At 43.0% G+C, this 13,510-nt stretch overlaps 1 protein-coding gene across 8 annotated transcripts in view; it reads left to right on the top strand.

The window, feature by feature from the left end:
* Positions 1-11,412: 11,412 nt before the first annotated feature.
* Positions 11,413-13,510, top strand: part of MRAP2 (melanocortin 2 receptor accessory protein 2) — a 28,326-nt gene continuing 26,228 nt past the window's right edge. For 7 of the 8 annotated variants that reach the window (XM_057412488.1, XM_057412489.1, XM_057412487.1 and 4 more), the window contains exon 1: positions 11,413-11,541. The gene's annotated coding sequence lies outside the window, so the exon portion shown is untranslated. Of the gene's footprint in view, positions 11,542-11,758; positions 11,778-13,510 lie in introns of those variants that run through there. The other variant, XM_057412483.1, reaches the window with a different exon arrangement.

Raw genomic sequence — 13,510 nt, 5'->3', positions numbered from 1 at the left:
TAACTGCCACTGTCTGTCTGCCTTCAAACAAAAACATCAGTGAAGGGAAATGTATTCGATTTTATATGTAGTTGGGGGTGACAAAGATGAGAGGTGTGAGTTATCTTCATTAGCTATCCAGAAGGCAAGCCTAGAGTGTTTGGCTCACCACTGCTTGTAGTCAAGGGGAGAAGGATGGGAAAGGATGCCTACAGAATATGTTTCACCTAATTGCAGACAGACATGTTTCCACTAGGCAATGAGTACCATCTTTCCCCCCCCTTTCCCTGTAAAGTAAGCCTAGATCAGTTGCTCAACTAGTTGCCTAAACATAGGATTTACATTAATGCCTTCCAAAATACAGAAGTGTTAGTGCTTGCTGAGATCATACCAATGTTTTAGAAACTTAGATAAATCTATGCTTCAAAAAATAAGTTTTACATTTACGTTTAATCTACATTATCTAGTACTGTTGTGGATTGTTCAGCCACCACATTTGTTTCTTTTCTGATACCAAACGCAAGGTTTGAAAAGACTGTTGCCAATGATATATATGTATGTCAAAAGACTCGAGTAAGGAGTGTAAGTTCAAATCAGGTCTTAGTGCATCATCATTTTGGTGTATTCTGTAACTGGCTGAACCCTTGCCGAATACAGATGATGCCTGGAGACATCTTCAGAAATGCAAAAAGTCTCTGCTCTTGCAATCCAACACATGGAGATTCAGCTATATCTTCTTACTGATAGAGATATTATCTACAGATTGCACGTGAATTCCTCTGTCAAGCTGTATCTATGTAGTTCCTAAGAGATACTAGCTCATGGTCACTAATAATACTGTCATGGCCAAATAATTCTTGGTTGTCTTAGTGAGCAGGCAGAAAGAATATGGTCTTTTTGCATGCAAACATGCATTTCACTTGCCTGATCTTCTCCTGATGCATACTGGTATTGGCGGGAATAGAGTTAATTTTCTTCATAGAAGCTTATATAATTCCATACTTTGGATTTGTGTTGCAAACAGTGTTGATAACATAGGGATGTTTTATCTGTTGCTTACCAGTGCTCACACAGCGTTAAAACCTTTTCTGCTTCTCACGCTGCCCTGCCAGCCAGTAGGCTAGGGATGCACAAGAAGTTGTAAGGGGAGCAGGAGAGGGGAAAGAGCTGGGACAGCTAACCCCAACTGGCCCAAGGGATGTTCCATACTGTATGATGTCATGCTCAGCGTATAACACTGGGGGAAGAAGAAGGAAGGGGGCAGCACTGAGAGTTGTTATGTTTGTCTTCCCAAATAACCATTACACGTAATAAAGCTCTGCTTCCTCGGAAATGGTTGAACATCTGCCTGCTGATGTGAAGCAGTGAATGAATTCCTTATTTTGCCTCACTTAGGTTTGCAACTTTTGCTTTCCCTGTTAAATTGTCTTTATCTCAACCCATGTTTTTTTTCTCACATTTGCTCTTTCCATTGTCTCCTATCCCACTGGGAGGGAGAAAGGGACCAGCTGTGTGGGACTCCACTGCCTGGGTGACCAGAGATAACCCACAACATGCTGGCAGTGAAATTTCAAGGGAGCATTTGGGAGGCTAGACAAAGCTTGCATGGTCCGGAGAGACTCTGATGTGAGTGTGAGGCTATGCTTCAGACTTGGAGCATAAAGGTCAGTGGTCTGAGGTTTGACATAGCCTTCCTGAAGCACTGGGCTTGGCTTGTGGCAAAGACAGCTTTGTGTGTCATCATTTAGATGAGTGAAAGAAAAGATCTGAGAGGTGTTCTTAACCATGGGGTTGTGCTGCTATTTCCAGCCTTATGCTCTCCCAACACACCTTGGTTTTGTGCCCTTGTTGCTTCTGTAAAGACAGAAGAAAATGAAGTTTAAATGTATTGTATTCCTATATTTGACTTGATTATTTTCTCCTGGAAAGTCACAGAAATATTTGATACCAGCTGAAACCAATCAGTGTAGCGCTGACAGGATACATTCATCAGCAGTTCACCAAGGTTTACTTTCTCACTGCAAACAATGGAAAGTTTAATCATACTCACAACTAAGACTTGGGAACAGATTTACTAGTGCGTTTTTATACCTCCCCCTGGGGATTGACATCTGGAGTGTCTTTCCTGGACACAAAATATAACCAACAGGAACTGAAGAACTGAAGTTCTTGAACTATATTTGGTGCTCCTTAGCTCTCTTTTCTTGTATGTCAAGATTTTTTTTCTGGCTATTGTTCTCTACAAGCTTGAAGTGATAGGAGAGGATTCATTTTACCCATTGTTAGCTGAAGCAAACCGCCAAGTTGCTCTTTAACCAAACAAAACCATACACGTGTCAAGAAGGAACAAGAGAAAGGGTAAAGAACATTCTTTGCCTATCCAGCTCACTGAACTGGGAACCATTCCTCACAAAGCCAGAAGAGAAGCCAACCTAAGACCATAAAAGGAAGACAATGAGAGTTCAGCCAAAGGCCAACAAAGATACAACCACCTTGGGGCCCTCGCCCAAAACAACCTGCGCCTGCTCTAGCGGATAGTAACCCATGTTAATTAGTTCAGGGAAGAAATTACAATATGTGTGAGATTTCTGGGAGTTACAGTGCATGTGTATGAGAGGAATGCTTATAAGCAAGAAACCTGTGAGAATCGGCATGCACGTTAGGCAGAGCTATCCCCTGTGTGTCTGGCGCTGTAATAAGTGATGCCTGCTTCTTAATGCTACATCAGTGTAGGAGTTTTATTCTCCTGACTTTCTGTGGCAGGAACACATCTGGCACTTTTCATTATCATAAGGGGCTTATTAAAAGGTGATAACTTGCTTACCAGGAGCTTGGAGTTACAAGAAAGATGTAAGGATATTATACACTTTGTTTTCTTTTGCTCCATGAAATCCAAAAACTACTCCTCTTGAAGATAGCAAAAGTGGCAAGAAGTTAATAATCAGCTCTTGCTGGAGAGAAGCACCTCAGCATTAATTACGTCTCTCATGAGGAGACTTCAGGCATATCACTTACCACCCACACTAATCATAAAACCAGTACTGTGAATTGTTTCACAGTTATATCCATGTCAATCTGATGCAAATTTATGACTATGTTCTTTTTAGATGCTAAAATCTCATTTTATTTTGATGAATACAGGTAAGTTCTGCTAGTTTTGTTGAGGTGCATAGTATGATTCCATGAAGCTGCCTATTATTTATGTTATTGAGCTGTCTGAACTTCACTCCCTCTCCAAGGCCACACTAGCACAAGTACTATCATAACAGGCCTGCTGTCACTGGAGTACTTTTTCATATTTGAAGGTTTAAATGTACCTGGTATTCAACTTTCAGCTTTGCTTTCTAAACCATATGCTTGAGTACAGTGTGTTCTTGTGGCAATTTTTGTTTTACTCTTTCTTGGAACAGTTGTGTATGTGTGTAGATTACACAGACGGCTGAACTGTGCTCAAGCCTGGTGGCACCCGCCTCTGCCCTCTGCTCCTCTGTCCCGTCAAGTTCCATTTGAGAGCAAGTTGCCAATGAGGATCCCAGGATCCTGTGACTGGGAAGCACAGTGTTGCTTGTATTAGGTCTGGCAGAGTCACTGGACTGAGTTTTTGACCAAAGTGAGCTGAAGAGAGGGTTTTTTTTCCTCAGCAAAGCAAGATCTTGGATGGATACAAAACCTATTGAGTACAGACTTACAAATTCCTTACTTGCATAGCCTCTGATGCAAGAAGCTTCCATTGAAGCAAGGCTGTGCTGCAGAGCAAAACTTTTCCATACTGTGAAACCATCTTTGAACTGTTGGATGGTTCAAGTGCCAGACCCTCAGTGAAGAAAGGCCTGCAGGTTAGCAAATTCAGCCTTTTCAATTTACCAGCAAGCCCTCTATGATGGGCAGCAGGAAGTAACACTCCTCACTTAGTTGCCTGTAAAAAGTTCTGACCTCCTGCCCTTGTGCTGGACAGCAGGATTTCTCTATCGATCATCCTTGTTCTCCATACCCTTTATCTGCTGAGATTGTTTGACCAGCAGAGCACTTTAGTTCTCACCATGCAGAACATAAAACAGTATGTGGCATTTTCTCTGACACAGTAGGCATCCTAAACATACTCTGTTGAACTCGAGAGTTAGATTTGAAGCTGGCCAAACGTCTGAGGCCTTCAGATGAAAAGTACTTCGCTATTCAAATAGCACTTACTGAAATACTAATAGCTATATTTAAGCACCATCCTAGTCCAAGTAGAAAGGTTATTTCTTTGAAGAAAAATGGTGTAGAAAGATTAGAGACCAAAAATGTGATCATAGTGGAGGTATATCTAGTTTTATCAAAGGAAACTTTTCAAAGCTGAAGGTGGCTAAAAGCCAGCATGTTACATGCAGACTTCAGTGAGGTGTGGGTTTATACCAACTGAGGATTAGAAATGATTTTTTTAAAGCAGCAAGCCCAATAAAGAGCAAAGTTTTTGTTGGAGATTAAATGAGATACGAGTTCTAAAGTTGTGTGTGGAATTTTAAATGCCTCACAGAAATGGCAACTTAAAATTTTAGCAGTCTCTATTGATCACTTTGAGGGAAGTAGGTAATTCCTTCCCACCAAGGATCTTTTCTTTTACTATAGATGGTGATTCATTCTTGATTGCATATTTCTTCCATACACCCACAGTATTGGTGCTATGTGACAACTGTGCATGTATCATAAACAGGATTTGGTTTTATAATATATAGTATGCTCTATTTAAGGGGCTCACCCAAAATGTCACACCTTACCCTAGAGGAACATCCTTCTAGAATCTTGTTGTTAGGGTGATTGTCCAGTAACTGTGCTGATTATGTTGGACATTTCTGTTTTTGTTGAGTGGATGTGTTGGTCTATGAATGTTGAAGGAACCAAACTGCTACTGTGCAACAATCATCTCCTTACTGTCATACTGTCAGCATTTTCAGGTAAGTGCTGCTTTCACCTCTCTCATGACCCTCAAGGTATTTACCTTAACCAGAAGAACCAAGTGTAGTTCATATCTGCAGAGACTGAAAACTAAGCTGGTTATGTGCTATATACTGCCTCCACCTACCCCTTGCAGATCCACTCTGCAAGAGATAAACTGCTTCTCTGTTTCTTTGGAGCTTCCAGAGTTACAGCCTTATGTCTTTCTAGCATCCATCTCTGCATTACAGGTGTCAGTCACCTTTTCTTTCAAACCGTTTGATAGATTAACATGAATTAAGTTAAAATCTCATTCAAATTGTACTTAGCTTTGAGGATGCAGGTTGTCCTTCAGAACAGAAGAAAGGCAGAGTGTGTATTATTTTGCCTGTCTGATTATACCTCTTTATAGAATCATAGAATCATAGATTAGTTTAGGTTGGAAGGGACATTCAAAGGTCATCTAGTCCAACACCCCTGCAATGAGCAGAGACATCTTCCACTAGATCAGGTTGTCCAGAACCACATCCAACCTGGAATTGAATGTCTTCAGGGATGGCACATCCACCACCTCTCTGGGCAACCTGTTCCAATATTTTACTACCTTCATTGTAAGGAATTTCTTCCTCACATCCAGCCTGAATCTCCCCTCTTTTAGTTTAAAACCATCATCCCTCACCCTATTACAATGGGCCCTGCCAAAAAATCTCATCAAGAAATAGCCTCTTGCCTCACAGCAAGTATTGCAGTAATGTTTTATGGTGAGTTGCATGATGGTTCAATGACACTATTTCTCAAGAGGTGCAGCCCCGGTTGATCAAGATCCTCTCTGCAGCAGTGAACAAGTGATTGCCAATCTTCTAAGAGCAAACACATTTCTGGCAGAGAACGATACCTTCTGTGGGTTATGTGATCTCTCCTCTAGTAAGGAGGAGCCAGCAGGAGGGAAAATACTACAAATTCTAGGCTCAACTGAAGCTTCACAAACTTTCTCTAATGGTTGAGCATAGCATGACAGCCTTTGTATAGGATCAGAGAATGAATATCTGAACATGATCTCTCTCATGTCTAAGGGAATAAGGAATTCTTTTCATGTCCTGCCTTTGCAGTCTCCACCTGTCTGAGCGCATGACCTGCAGGAGAGAATGCACCACCTTCAGGAGCATTCTGAGCTATGACCTGACATGCTATGACAATCTCAGGCCCATCTGAGCTATGACCTGAGCTGCAAGAGTGAGAACATGGATTGAGCAGGGCAGTGAATGAAGTAAAACCTGTGGCAATCTAAACTTCTGTGTCAATACCCACAAAGCATATTGATATGATAGGCAGATCAGTCCTGCCTAGGGAAGGACAAGTATAAAGAGAACAGAAGAGCTGCAGGGACAGGTGCCCTTCCTAGGAAGCCTGGGATGCTTCCAGTGGAAAGGTTTCCTTTCTGCCAGCCTCAGAGCAGCCAGTTCATTACAGACAATTTCAGGGACACTTGAATTGCAGTGCAAGGGTCTATGAGCACCTGTGAGCCTCATGTCTGAAGGCAGAACTGAACTTAGGGTCCCCCTTCCCTTTCACGTAACTGCCTCAGCTTCCACTGCAGAACTGTTCCTCTGTGCAGCACAGCCAAACCCGTGCAGTAAAAGCAAATTAGGTTTTACTTGCTTCCCAGTCTGTAAAATAAAGTATACATAGCCTGGAAGAGCAATTGATTAGGGCAGTTAAGCATACTCATGATTTCCACCAGTTGCCATAGCTCATCAAATATAGGAGGTGAATATGGCTTTCTGATAAGGCTTTGAACTACGTGCTGTAGCTTACCAAATTTCAGTGACACAGAGCACATTTCTGTGGTTTTACTTATTAATGCTGGGATTGGCAGGCACTGCAGATTATTTTTGCTAATGTATGAGAGAATTGTAGTCTGTAAAATAAACTAGAATGTGATGCCTGTGACTCATAAGTAGTTTTGTTGGACTAAAGAAGCTCATATTCAACCTAATATTTAGAAAAGAATAGCTGAAATTTATTGGAATGAAGTCTGCCTGTCATCTCCTTGCTTTTCATGTAAGAATGAACTGGAAACCTTCAAGGGTTTTGTCACCCCTATTCCTCACAGGAAACAGGAGGCGTTCCAGGAACAAGAAAAGATACTCCATAAATTAGGGTGAAACAGGATAGCTGAAAAGATTTTATTCCATGATCAAAATACCAAGGAAAAGGGATGCTGTACTAATGCATTAACAAGAGGACTAGATAAGAGGATCTGTATAGGCACAGCCCCTAGATACCTTGCCACAGGTGGGCAAAAGAGCATAAAGCCTGGAATTAATCTAATATATTAAAGCACAGTCTAAAAATATCATGAGCAATTTATTCTTTCTCTTTAGAAGTTAAAATTGATTGAGGTAACTGAAAGTGTTGGGTGATGGGACAACTGACCAAAAACCTAACTACTGATATCTGCTTGCTGTCAGAGCGAGCTGTTTGTTTTATCCACTGGCTGTAGAAAGAGGCATGAGTTTATTCAAAGCCTAAGTATCACTTAGTGTTTTTGAGGGAATTATGGCATATCTAACAATTATAAATCTGTTTTTTAAATTAGATTATAAATTCGGCTTATAAGAATAACTATGCAAGTTACAAGTAGCATCTGCACTGTGTTCAGATAAGAAAATCCATCACATTAAAATGCCAATAAGCATGTATCAGATGGGATCAGTCTTGGTTCATATTTTAAACAGCTATCAGTAGCAAGTCTCTATTGGCATAAGCTTACTTGGATATTTTTGTTTGTTTGTCTTTTAATATTAAAAGCTACTTCAGAACATTCACTCTGTAGAGAGAGGAACAGAGACCAAAGGTCATGCTTAAAGAAAAAAGGAGCGTATGCTAGAAATTTGTGATTCTGATGAAGTTTTTGAGGTCAAAACTGCCAGTATATGATATAACTGCTGTTAAGGAGTTGTATCAGCTCTACACTTCACTTAGAAGGGGAATACTCAGGATCAGTAGAGAGGTGATGCTGGAATAATGCCTGATCTATCTTCATTAATTGAAATGGGTTACTAAAAGGAAAAAAGGGATGCAGTGTTCAAGACTATGAACCTTATTCAAAGATGGCTAATTATATATTAGAATATACCAGGGGACAACGTGCTTTTTAACACAGAAACGCTACTAAGAGCTTCAAACTCCAACTGGAAATGAAACAGCATTTTCAGTAGTTGAATTTAAGAGCACTCAAAGATGCCCCAATGGAGGAAGAAGGGTATCTCAGAAGCTATTCCACTTGCACAACATAGAGTTTCCCCATAGTTCTCCTGCAACTTCAACTTACTATTAATTACATCTTAAAAATTATCACTTGTGAAAGTGATGGGGCTACAAGACATGAACCCAGTTCATTACTCACCCATTTTTTATTTCTGTTATCTGTAGATTTGTATTTAACCTGCATGGGTGGCCTCTGTTAAAACTTTCATTCATGGATGTTTTAGTTTCAAGTTTTAATTTAGTTTCATGTTGCAAGTTACATAAAATACGCTTTTCCTATAATACTATTTCTTTCAAAACATGACAAACAGAGTAACTTGACAGAGTTTGTAGAAAAATCGAAATCAATATTTTGTGAACTTTAGACCCTGAATTTGTAAGTACATTTGGTTATCAATTAGCAGCACCGGGTAGCCAAATAGAGCGGCCTGTTTGTAGATCTGCAGCCCTGAGAGTTTTTTCAACAGCATAGTACAGAAAAATGGTAAATAAGTGGCAATTTGTTTCTTTATACCATTTTTATTAACATACAAATGCAACCAAACAACTTTACTCTTGTAGCATAGTCCTACTTTTCATAAGTGGTGCAGAAAAGTCCCTCTGTTGCCTTCCATTTAAACCACCACAGATACAGAAGAACTGCAAATGATGTTCCTTTTTGAGCATGTTTTTTTTTGTTGTTTATTCTAACTAAGCTACAGTGAAGATGTTTTTTCCTCGGCTATTGCTTTCTAGGTGGACGCTAACCCCCAGGCAGCTACTAACTATATATTAATATAAAGATCTGGCAAGTGAGAAGGACTGGTAGAATGAATTTCTGCAGGATTTGGGCCTTAATTGTAAATATGGTCTCTGGCTGTTTGTCACTAAACCCTGGGCTGATGCCTGCTGCAGCTGCTGAGCTGTAAGGGGGCGGCTGCTGCTGCTGAAGCTCCATCCTCGTTCTGGTCAGCCACAATGCAAATATCCATGATGCCTCTCCTCTTCCCTCAGCTGAATTCTTTAGGCTTTTAAAAATTCCCACTGCTGTCTCTATTAGGAGGAAGAGACACTAATGATGTGCGTGAAGAGACAGAAAATGAAATAATAAGAGGAATGGATAAAAGACTGAGCAGCACCCTTACCTACACTTGGAGTTTGCACACCTGCAGTTCCACATCTCATCAGGAAAGAAAACATTTCTTCTGCTGCAATCTCAGCCAGGTTGCTATTACTGAATAGTCATTAATTCTGCATTTTCACTAACAGTAAGGGTTAGAAACAAAATTAAGAATCATGAGAAGATGCTGTAATGCTGTTTCATTAATCTAGTTGTGGTTTGACACAAAAGCTCTAAAATCTTTCCTTACAGGACAAAGCATGGGAGATGTGGTAGAGGTGGGGCATGGACTACATGAAGCTTATTTCCTTTAGAGGGAATTAGCTATTTTTTATTATTATTTTTTTAAGTTTAAGAAAAAAGAGCAAAAGCCTGAGTCATTCTGCCTGTTTGACAGCAATGAAATTAGCAGATGGGAAGTTCCCAAATTGCTATTGTGCTTATTCATTTTTCTGTTCATAATCCTGACAATGCATAAGCATCAGTTGTATATTTTTGACAGGCACATGATAGCACTGATGATAGCTTTTATGACTTGCTGGAGAGAGACAGCACTGTCCAAGACCACAGTCCTGCCTGGAAAGAAAGAGGCATAAAACCAACATGTGAGGTGCCCTCACTTGCGCATGACATGCATTTGACAGCAGAAGACAAATGGATATGAAGTTAGACTAGATATTAGAAAGAAGTGCTGGGGCACTGACACAGGTTACCCAGAGAAGCTGTGGCTGCCCCATCCCTGGCAGTGTTCAAGGCCAGGTTGGACAGGTCTTGGAGCAACCTGATCTAGTGGAAGCTGTCCCTGCCCATGGCAGGGAGGTTGGATCTAGGTGATCATTAAGGTCCCTTCCAACCCAAACCATTCTAGGCTGATGGTAACAAGTAAAGTGCCAGAGCACTAACAGGGATCTACTATAACATTTGAGGGTGGGTATTGCAGTGGGCCCATGACTTCACTGGATAGGTGTGTGAGACTCATTTCCTAATACTGGGTTGCAAAATTGAGTAATATAATTCATTACAGCACTTAACTGCCATGAAGATGATTGAAAGCCAAGAAGACAGCAAAGGGACTGGAACTCATGATACATGAGAAGAGACTAAGGGAGATGTGACTGTTTAGCCTACAGAAGACTCAGGGTGCTTTTACCAATGTGTGTAAGTAACTGATGCTGAGAGTAAAGAAAGTGGAGTGAGATTCTTCTATGTGGCCTCCAGTGACAGGACAAGAGGCATTGAACATAGGCTGAAGTAACAGGAACTTCTGTGTAACTGTGAGAAAAAATGGGGGGCTTTTTGCAGTGATAGTGATCAAACACCTGGGTGGGCTGCCCAGAGAGGTTGTGGAGATAACTGAAGGCCTAACTCATGTCCTGAGCAGCACGCTCAGCTGACCGTGCTTCAGCTGGCTGAAATAACCTCCAGGTATCCTGCCAACCCTCAACAATTCTGTGATTTCCCATGCTTTGATAACCACAAGCAGGAGAGTGAGGTACGCATTTCACCTATGTGTAAAGGTCTCTTTAAGAAGTTGCAGTTCGTAGGGATGGAAATGGGGCGAGAGGCCGTACAATCCCCGTGGGTTTAAGACACTGCCCTCCACCTCCGGGCAGTTGAGACAGCACCTCTCACCACCCTCACTGCCCCCCACTCCCGGTGGCTTCCCATGGGGGACCTTGCCTATATGCAACGGCGTTGCCTGTCCGCTTCCAGGGGGCATGATTCACTGCTCGGCTTTCCTCGCTCTCCACAGTAAGTGATCCCCTCGAGACCCGTGCGCTCTGTCGAGGCAAGTGACACACGGCGGTGACTCCAACTGGCGCTCAGCCCTTCAGAAGCCCCGCACTTCCCTGTTTCCATCCCCTCCCCTGGACCCCCTCGGAGTGGTTCACACCTCCGAACCCTGCCCGCACCTGCGGCCACCCGCGGGGCCGCTCGCGCCCGCGCTGCCCATTGGCCCGGGAGCATCCCATTGCCCGCACCGCACAGAGCCGAGCCGTGCCGAGCCAGCCCGGGCGGGCTGGGGCTGGGGCTGGGGCTGGGGCTTCGGGGCTGCTGCTGATTCACTGACTGTGGCGGGGTCCGGTTCAGCTCAGTCATTGCCGCCGCCCGGTCAGGTAGGAGGTAGAGGACGGGCGTCATCGCCGCCAGCTCCGTCCGCCTGGCTCCCCCTCAGCGCTGACTCGACCCGGCGGGCGAGAGCGGTCGTGGGTGGCCGCGCCTTTCGCCAGGGACGAAGCGGTGCTTCGGAGGATGGCACCTGGACGTGCCTGGTGCGGGTAAGCTGCGGAGGGGAGGGCGGCAGGGAAGGAGGGAGGAACTGCGCTGCCCTGCGCTGCCTTTCCCGCTCCGCGCTGCCCCGCGGTAGGGCCCGCGGGTGGATGTGCGGTCCCAGCTGGGCGGAGTGGAGAGCCCCGAGCGCGGTGTGGGGTGCCGCTGCCCCGAGTGCCTGCAGTTCAGCCTGGCTAACAGGCGGTTTTGAGACCGACACCTGTAGACTTTCGCAAGCCTTAAGGTTTGAAGTACCCTTCTAATCTTTATTTAATTTATAATAATTAAAAAGAAAAAAGCTTGTGATGGCACTGTCCGTTTGGGTGATGTGGAAAATGCCGTCTGCTTGTGTCACGTTTCTAATTTGTAACGGAGTGGTATCTTCTCACGCTATGTAAGTGTATTCTAAAGCAGAAGGAATAGAAAGCACGTAGCTTGCTTGGCGCTTATGTTCAGTCGTCGGTCGTCCGTGTCCCCCCTCCCCCGTCCCTCCCAGATTGTGTTGTGTTCTGCTCTGACTGCTGAGCGTTTAAGTGAGCTTATAAATGTGACCTAAAATGTTTGAAAACAAAATCCAGGATAAGTTTGTGGTGTGTATGTTGTGATGGGTTTTGTTCGTTTATTGGGGTTTGGTTGGTTTGTTGGAGGTTTGTTTGTTTCCCAGATGATGTTTCCCTTTGTGCTTTGGAACTGAAGGGATGAAAGCTCCTCCTTGCAGTCTTAAATTACTTCTCTTATTTTCAGTTTAGCCCCCTTTCCTTTCCCCCATGTGCTCTTCCCTAGACTTTTCCTGATTTTCATACTCTTCCCCTCCCAATGCCCCCTTCTTTCTCCCTTAACAGTCACTGTCTTAGCAGTCTCTGGTGAGCAGGCTCTGTTGATGGTGACTGGTATGGTAAGGCAGTTCAGGTCCCTCTCCTGAGCTGCCTGCCCCTATTTTTGTTGGAGATGATCACCTTGATGACAAGCCAGCAAAACTTCCCTCCAAAAAATCTCTGTTCCCTGACATTTGCCTTGCTCACCCTAGTGTTATCAGCCCTGTCTAGCACCTGATGCTGGACAGTGACTGGAAGCATAGGCACACTAGTTTGTCATTTCTGCAACAGACATAGCTGGAAAAGGGATGGTACAACAGTGGCAATGCTGTCTTAAACTGCTTTTGCAAGGCTGGTTGGGGTTTGTTTGCATGAACACTGAGGCACTTCTATTTCCAGGTGTGTTTCCCAGCCTACTGCTCTGTTTTGGAGGTGCTCCCTCTGCTCCTGTTGCTCTCATTTGAGTTTCCCAGAGGCTATATATACAGGGATGCAGGTTTACATAACTGCTGTGGAATAAGCAGATGTTTTTGTTTCAGTATGGAGATAATCAGGTAATAGTTTCAAATACTGCTTGTTTTTTTCTTGTTTATTTGTGGTTTCCTATTCAGGCTCCTGATCAGAGTTGAGAGAGTTTTTTTTACCACAGGAGTAAATACCTGGAAAGATGCCAGGGAAATGGTAACTCTACATTGACTGAGGACAGTCTGGCTCCATTCTTGCTGAAAATAAGGAGATATTCTGGGTGTATCAGTAGCAAGGAAAAATGTATAAAACAAATCAAGCTCTTGCAATACTTTGTTGTTGTTGTTGAAGGAAAAAAAATAAGACAAAATATTAGGAGCTGGACAAAATAATTTACTGCCTATTTTTTTGCTGGTCACCCATGTAGACTTTGTGGTGGAAGACGTTTTAAGGTGAAGCACAGATGATTCTCTTGTAGCTTGTTCAACAGATTAAATCAAATTTCCAGTCTTTGAACCAGTAATACAAGCTATTACTGGCACAATTGTAGTACAAATTTTAGGACAAATAAATGAAGGCTTTATTCTGTATACATAAGGCCTATTACTGCAAGACCTTGGCTGTACTGTTCTAATGATGTTTCCTTGGTCTCTGGTTACTGGTTTATAGCCTTGTGTAGGGCAGAGACGTGTCAGGG

This window comes from Pezoporus wallicus, unplaced genomic scaffold (assembly GCF_028554395.1).
Source record: "Pezoporus wallicus isolate ANWC-B61680 ecotype Strahan unplaced genomic scaffold, APGP_CSIRO_Pwel_v1 contig_4788, whole genome shotgun sequence".
In the NCBI taxonomy this organism is placed as follows: Eukaryota; Metazoa; Chordata; class Aves; order Psittaciformes; family Psittacidae; genus Pezoporus; species Pezoporus wallicus.
The sequence above is the reverse complement of the archived record's forward strand: the minus strand, read 5'-3'. Positions and strand labels throughout refer to the sequence as shown.